Source organism: Gadus chalcogrammus, chromosome 16, assembly GCF_026213295.1.
Source record: "Gadus chalcogrammus isolate NIFS_2021 chromosome 16, NIFS_Gcha_1.0, whole genome shotgun sequence".
NCBI lineage: Eukaryota > Metazoa > Chordata > Actinopteri > Gadiformes > Gadidae > Gadus > Gadus chalcogrammus.
The window spans coordinates 5013702-5021417 of NC_079427.1; the positions used below are offsets into that span (position 1 = coordinate 5013702).

Here is a 7716-nt window from a genome sequence, read left to right on the forward strand (position 1 = left end):
ACCGCACCGCTCAGTGGAAACGCACCAATATAGGGTGCTCGGCTCTCTGATAAGTCCACTGTTTGACTGTCGGCATCCTTGAGCTAGAGAACGAACACTATTTGCTGACTCAAGTTCAATACACCTCTTGTTTGTCGTTTTTTTAAACAGCATATCTCCACCAAAACGTCCTCTCAAAAAGTGTTTCACACTTTTAGAGTGAAACACCCCCCCCCCTCCCCCAGGCAGGGTCACCGGCACTGTAAACGGACGACCGGGGCTATTTTAAGCGGCGGTGAATCCGATCCCGTGATTAGCTTGTCGGTTTTGACACACGCAGACGGCCCGAGATTATTGACCTATCAATAAACTCTCATCCCAATCCTGTCGGAAGATTAACCAAATAAAACCGGAGACACTGGAATCCATCTGCCGGCCATGCGGGCGCATTAATGAGCGGCATTGACATGCATGGGGACCGCGGAGGACGTGCTGTACCCCGCGGCCCGGTGGATCCGGCCCGCTGTCCTGCCCTGCCGGCGCCGGCCGCTACCTCCAGAGCAGTCAAACCCCTGTCTTAAAGGATGTCCCTCAATATCCCAATGGATATACATATAAACTTATACAGCACACACACACAGACACACACACACACACACGCACGCACGCACGCACGCACGCACGCACGCACACACACACACTTTGTTTAAATATGCATTTATGCAAGCTGCTGATGTTAAGAGCATGTACAGAATAGAATAATGTTGGCCTATAAACACACACACGTTCTGTTGTATTTGTATCTTAAGCATCGGATCAATCGGAATGATTGAATATCATTAAGAGTCAGCCCTCGGTGACCTTTTGGGATCGTGTTACAATCACCGTGACGACGAGAAGGTCAGTCTATCTCTCTTCCCACACCCCCACCCCCCAACTCAAAACAAGACGGGTCACGGCAACAAAGGGTTTGGCGGTGTGGTTAAGAGGTCAGAGGTCGCGACCTTACCACTTTCATACTGTGGTGAAGAAACTGCAGGCTTTACGTGGCACACTAGCTGCTAATTAACAGCAAGTTTGTATAAAGTTCCAGCACTTCTGCCGTCCTTCAGAAGCAAGGCTGTTTCATGTCCTTGTGGTGTGCTTCTGTTTCATCCTCTTAAGTATTTATGCAAGCGCTGGTGGTTTTGATTATCCGTCGGCTGTTTAATCAGGGAGGCGATGGATTTTTAGAGAGATAAGATTCTCATCTACCAGGGGTGTATGTTTAAGACCACAGCACATGAACAAACTATCAGAAAGTAAAAATAAAACAATACAAGACATAGAAGAAGCTTTATTGGTTAGCAGTATAGGCTGAAGATCATGCGATCTGAAGTCCCAGGAAAGAAGTAACATTCCGCCCTCTCAATACTTATTATACAATAACCAAACAACCAGTTGTTATTGTAGTGGTTAGAAAGTACCAAAATGGCCTTCAAAACGGCCATCTTCTCGGAATGTGCTATCGTGAAATCCTCCTACTGATAGAATCACAGAGAGAACGGTGTGTGTGTGTGTGGATGAAGGTTGGTTTGTGCTGCCTAACCTGGACTGACCGTGCGGCTGGCTGAGGCTGCACACCTGTTGCACATTGAGCAATCAATGTGCAACATGTTAAACCAGCCGTCACCACACATCTCCTGCATTGTAACCCGGAGCTCCATGTATCTCATAGTCAGATATCGTTGTCTGCAACCTCACAATGAACCGGTCTTCCAACACCACTACTCTGCGTCCTTGTCTGGAGGAGCACAGCTTAAGTTACCTAGGTGGAGTGTGGCAGCATTGTTACAAACTCGAATGCACCTGGATACGTTTCACTCAGGTAAAGCAGGCATGAGAGTGCATGTGCTTTGCTTTATGTGTGTGTCCTTGGAGACCTAAAATTGATCTCATCAGTGCGTGTTTGTGTATGTGTGTATGCGTTTGTATCCGTACATGTACCCGTGTTACGTTTAAATTGATTTTTGTCATCGAATCTTAGCTAGTCTTCGCATTAAAGCTGCATTACCACTAATTAAACGTGAGGATTTTTCAATTTCCTGAAATTGCCGTTTTAAACCCAATTTGTCATTGCCTAATTTTCCCCGCCACACAATTATTTGGAAATAGATTGTTGCTGAAAAAAACTACAGATATGTAATCTACCCCAGAGTCTAAATGTGATGAGATGTGTTTGGTGTCATTATACCTAACACTTCCAAGCCAACAATAACCCCAGTTCACCTCAGTTTTCCACCATTATTAATATTTTGGTGGGACTGGCATTGCTTACCCACTGTTTAATTGTCGAATTAACGTGCATGCATCTTAAGCCCATCTTAATTGTCTTTTGGTGATTTTTAATTAAGGGCTATTCCACGGCTGCAGTGGCAGACAGGCCTGCCTCCTTCTCTGATAAAGAGAGGAAGGGATACAGTGGGGTTTAACACGCTCTCCTCCTAATGAAAAACCACAGGCCTGGCATTCAAGCTCCCTATTAACGCTGGTCTCTGCTGAACACATTCACTATAACAAGAAAAAAATAAAAATAACTTATTTTGTATTGAGCTTTTCGTGATTGACTAAAAGACGCTCAAAGACCGGATCTGGATCGACTGGTTCGATTTAAAGACTGAAATCGAGGGTTGGGGGGAAAAGTATTGTAAAGGGATTTACAAGACATAGAAACACAAGTAAATAATTAAAAAGAAAATGCTGTGTGTGTCTATGTGTGTTTTTTAGTCTGGTAGTACTTCCTCAGTTGGTTCAGATAAGGATACTTGTATGCCAGGTTTGTGACTCACTCAGTCTGTCTCTCCCCCTCTGTCTGTCTCTCTCTCTGTCTTGTAGAGAAGTAAGACCTAAGGAAATGTTGGTGGCCTCATCTCATGGTATCCCGCCGATGTATTTTGAACCTCTGATGCACGCCTCACGCTCCCTCTGTAGAGATGGAAGCTATAAGTGACACTGACATGTATGGCTACCTCCTCCCCGTGCGTTCTTGTGTACAGACTGCCCACTGTGAGAGGTGCACATGAGAGGCGTTGTGCACGGATATGGCATCCTGGTGCTGCCTGGCTGTCATCACACTGTCGCTACGCTACGTGGTCGTCATGGTGTGCTCACCCTGTTCGCTACGTGGTTGTCGTGGTGTCATCACACTGTCGCTACGCTACGTGGTCGTCATGGTGTGACCACCCTGTTCGCTACGTGGTTGTCGTGGTGTCATCACACTGTCGCTACGCTACGTGGTCGTCATGGTGTGACCACCCTGTTCGCTACGTGGTTGTCGTGGTGTCATCACACTGTTTCTACGCTACGTGTTCGTCATGGTGTGACCACCCTGTTCGCTACGTGGTTGTCGTGGTGTCATCACACTGTCGCTACGCTACGTGGTCGTCCTGGTGTGACCACCCTGTTCGCTACGTGGTTGTCGTGGTGTCATCACACTGTCGCCATCACACTGTTGCTACGCGGTCCTCATTGTGTCAGCACACTGTTGCTACGCTACATGGTCGTATTGTTTTGAAGCCCTGGAGTTTATTAAATATGGCACGGGATGTTGACCCTTCACCCACAGCCGGAGGTAATGGGGAGGGAGGACCCCCGAGGTGTGTAGATGGGGGGGGGGCCCCCCTGCCAGCCGGGTGGGTACTAGACCTGTACACTTGAGTGGAGTACAGAGTTCTTTATTATCCCCACAGGGGCCGATCATATTGCAGCGAGCAGCAGAGGAAACCACAAACATAAAGGCACATGAGCATAGAAAACCATCATTGAATAACAGCATCAGTAGTGAACAGTCGGTCTCCGCAGACACTCCAGCTCCACGGTTAGGCTGAGGTTAGCCTCAGGGATGGAGGAGGGGATCGAATCGATGACCACTGCCACATCTAGGAATTCCCATATCTACACCCTGCGGGACGAAGGGCAGACTGAATAGAGTGTGTGTGTCTAGTCACTTTTCTGGTAGTGACTGGGTCAGTGTCATTTCTGAACACATCCTCACCAGTAGTGAAGGGACCGCATCAGTTAGATTTGGCCTGATTTAGTCTATAATGTAAGTAAAATTGGATATTCTCAAGTCACAGGAGCCTGACAAAATGAAAGAGGAAAGCACATCAATATTAGCATTTCTGAAGCTTAAATTGCACATTTTTGTATTTTTGACTTGATACATTAACAAACTAATGAATTATTTATCTAAATTATATCTGTTAATCCTAACGGCACAAGAGGGCTACAGCTTTAGAAGTGGAAATTACGCATGGTGAGATTGTAGTGCTAATAATTAAATGCTATGGCTGCAAGTCCTCTGAAACTAAGAAAATCAACTTTAAAAGTTTTGTATCAACATTCATCTTCCTGTGTTGTATTTTGTCTGTTTGATTTGAACCTGCACTATTAAACTTCTGCTGATTATTTTTGCTACCGGTAAATAAATATCTGAAGCAAACATTTCTTAAGAAAACGTGCCAATTAGTCAATACATCCAGTGAAGTTCTCTATTATTCATATTATTCTGGTCCACTTTTGCCCTTCCCCTGCTATTGGGTACACTTGCATAGTGCCAGTATAACCAGGTAAGCAAATTGGAAGTTGGATATGTTTAACTTTATATTTTGAATACTTTTCACAGTGCAGCTTCCAACCCAAAGTGAACATCTTCTCTTTGAAAAACAGTTATGTTCTATTCAAGGACGTGAGTGAGAAAAGGCTGGTGTTTCTGTAATCTCTTGTCTACCATGCCAGTCGCTATGGCGACAACCTGCCTGGATCCGTGCTGAAAACCAAACTGAACAAATTACAGACTTTTGTCGATTTTTATTAATCAATGTAGATTCTAAAGATAACAGTTGAATCAGTTAAATAAATAGTTATTTTAAGAGTAGTTATTAAAAGACTAGTTCATATTTATGTTACATGACCTGAATTTGTTTTGTGTTTGTTCACCAGATGTTCCGTGATCTCCTTCACAAACCTTCCATGACCTGAACTTCCTCTATTTAGAAGGTAAAACATTTCCAATAAACCTTTGTTATATTGCACCTTTAGAAATGTGGAGAAGGAAAAACTAAAGAAATTGTTAAACTGGCATAAAAGTAGAAACTCAAACCAATAAATAATATTAAAAAAAAAAAGCTAAACCAGCAAGAACTGGTATCATAAATGACATAAATATAAATAAGGCAATATCAATCTTATATTTTCATCAACTGTTATGCGTTCACTGAAGGCGATTTACTATAAGAGTTGTGGATGTCTTCAATATAGATTATACTGTCATATGTTTAATGCATGCAGTCTCTCAACGTGCTTCACACTGCATGCTTGGATGTGCAGATAACGATGTTGGTGCTTTGTAACCATCCTTCACTCTAATTAGTCTAATGCGATGGCTGCAACTTTTATTTATTATTCTAAAAATTATAGCATGCAGTACGTGGTACTTTGTGTGGCACGATGTTTCCAGCTCATTTGTATTATTTAAATGAAACCCCTTCCTGTTCCTATTTCTATACAGAGGCGCTGACAGAAAAAAAGCTAAATGTACAATATTTCTTTTTTTCAACAATTTGGGAGGCCTGTTCTTGTATATTTCAGCGGCAATCACACAGCAGCTTCTTCAGGCCATGTTTTTGATTGGTTCAAATTGGGGCACGGAGATGTCAACAGCTGTTGGGGCCATCACTGGCCAATTAGAAGCATTGTTTACTGAAAAAAATAAAACCTTTTCTTGCCACTCTAAACCAACCAACAACTTATTCCCTTATTCACTTGTTGGCAATTAAAAAACAAGTTCCGCTTCAACATAGAGAACTGGATGCTGTGCCTTAATAAGTCTTTGCATCTTCATGCAAACACCTTCTAAAATCATGGTAATTCTGCTGGCCTATAAGAGGTCAGAACCCCCGTAGCCGTATGAGTTGCTTAAGAAAGAGACTTTCAGATCACTAACACTATTATTTGTCTGCATGCTCCCTTGATATCACCTAAACAGCATACCTCCAGTAATTGCAACACGATTATTTGAACTACCAACGTTGGAACATGTGACGATCTTGCTTTTTTTTTTTTTAAACCCCTCTTCCTCCGAGCTCACGATTTCCGTAACGACAAATGCTATGAATACTAATTAAACGGCTGCATGTGGGTGCATGGATCATTGCTCTCCGCTGATTAAGGAACGATAGGAGAGACTATATAAATCAAAGACAACCTACCCATCTAATTAGCTGGCCCAGCCATTAAATCCACTAACAAGCAACCGAGGTGATTCTTCCCCACATAATCTTCCCCGTGATTACATGATGCCGATACGACCGTCGAACTCTCTGTTCGTCTCTGTTTTCACGGTAAAAAATGAAAAGCGGACCGTGAAAGTAGGGTTGGACATAAACGACTACCCCATCTCTGAGTAAGGGAATGCAGTAGGTAGATGAGTGGAGGAGTCGTTACAATTTTGTGCTCGAACAACAGCCGTAATTCATACTTTTTTCTTCACTTGTTCCCAAGGGCATACAGGGGACCTGGTCATTTCAATTACAGAATTGTGTTACGCAGTTTTGACCAATTTTAATATTCCTTTTATATCAATTAATTATCCCTGACAGCAACATTATATCAAGGTATAAACCGTGAGTATGAAGGACGGACCATTACCTTATGTTTTTAATTACTTCCCCATCATTTATGTGTCGCACCCCCCCCCCCCCCCCCCCCCCCAATTTGCACATCAGCTAGCTAACCCACAACGCGGACAAACTACAGCTCAGCTCAAAACCGTGGCAGCTAGCAGGCTAGCGGCTAGTCCAGGACTTGCCCTCCAGGCACATCGACTCCAGGGTTAATGGCTAACATGCTAACATACTGTCTCTCACAGAGGGGAAGATGCTCATCAGTGTGGTTGTTATTTTTGTACCTTGGAGGAAAATGTGCTGACTTCCCAAAGTAAGAGCGCGTGTCGTCACCTGGCAGCGGCTTGATCTTGGACCCCCTGCCCCGACTTCCTGGGGATAATCGAGAACCAACAGGAGAGGTTAATGAGAGGGGAGGGTGGCTTAGTATAGCTTTATTTATTTTATTTGTCATTGTGTTTGCTCTTCCCTTTGTGTTTATAATGAGCCTTATACTCAGAAAAGCATTGTTGAAATCCAAGCTTGTTATCAGTTTTTGTTGCATGCAATTCATTATGAATCATAATAAAATAAATCACAATAGGCCTATCCTTTTCAATATGTAGTTTATTATTATGCATTGTTGTAACTACCACCGCCAGTACGGCCCACACTACAAACCTCCCTGACTAGTGACGGAGAAATTATTATGAAACAATTATACTAAAACATATTGTTATCCTGATATGCTTTGTTTCATAATCGTCTGGATTCAGACGAAAATGTATGTGAGGTCTCAAAAGATTCCTAGCTCGGCATGTTTTTATTCAACGTTTGAAGGAGTAAGGTCCCATGAGCTCAAACAAGACAGCCTGCTGAATCCTAGCCACCAGTTGACTGCTAATGGTGGGACAAAAAACCCCATATGGACTAGCATCGTACAGTTTACCTCCGCATGAAGTCAGTGGTAAATATGGAACAATATTGGTTTGAAGATGGATCGTAAAAATGTACGGAAATAATTTATCCGAGCCGTGATGCACTACTCACGGCAATTCTTCCTCCTGTCAGTGGCTTGCGTTAAAAGTGTGCTAAG

General features: G+C 43.3%; 1 long non-coding RNA gene across 1 annotated transcript; it reads left to right on the forward strand.

The window, feature by feature from the left end:
• The first annotated feature begins 1627 nt into the window (after nt 1-1627).
• On the forward strand, nt 1628-6924 carry LOC130406495 (uncharacterized). The gene is made up of 3 exons (XR_008904450.1): nt 1628-1846; nt 4960-5016; nt 5528-6924. It is a non-coding gene; the product is annotated as an uncharacterized LOC130406495 (long non-coding RNA).
• The last annotated feature ends 792 nt before the right edge of the window (nt 6925-7716 follow it).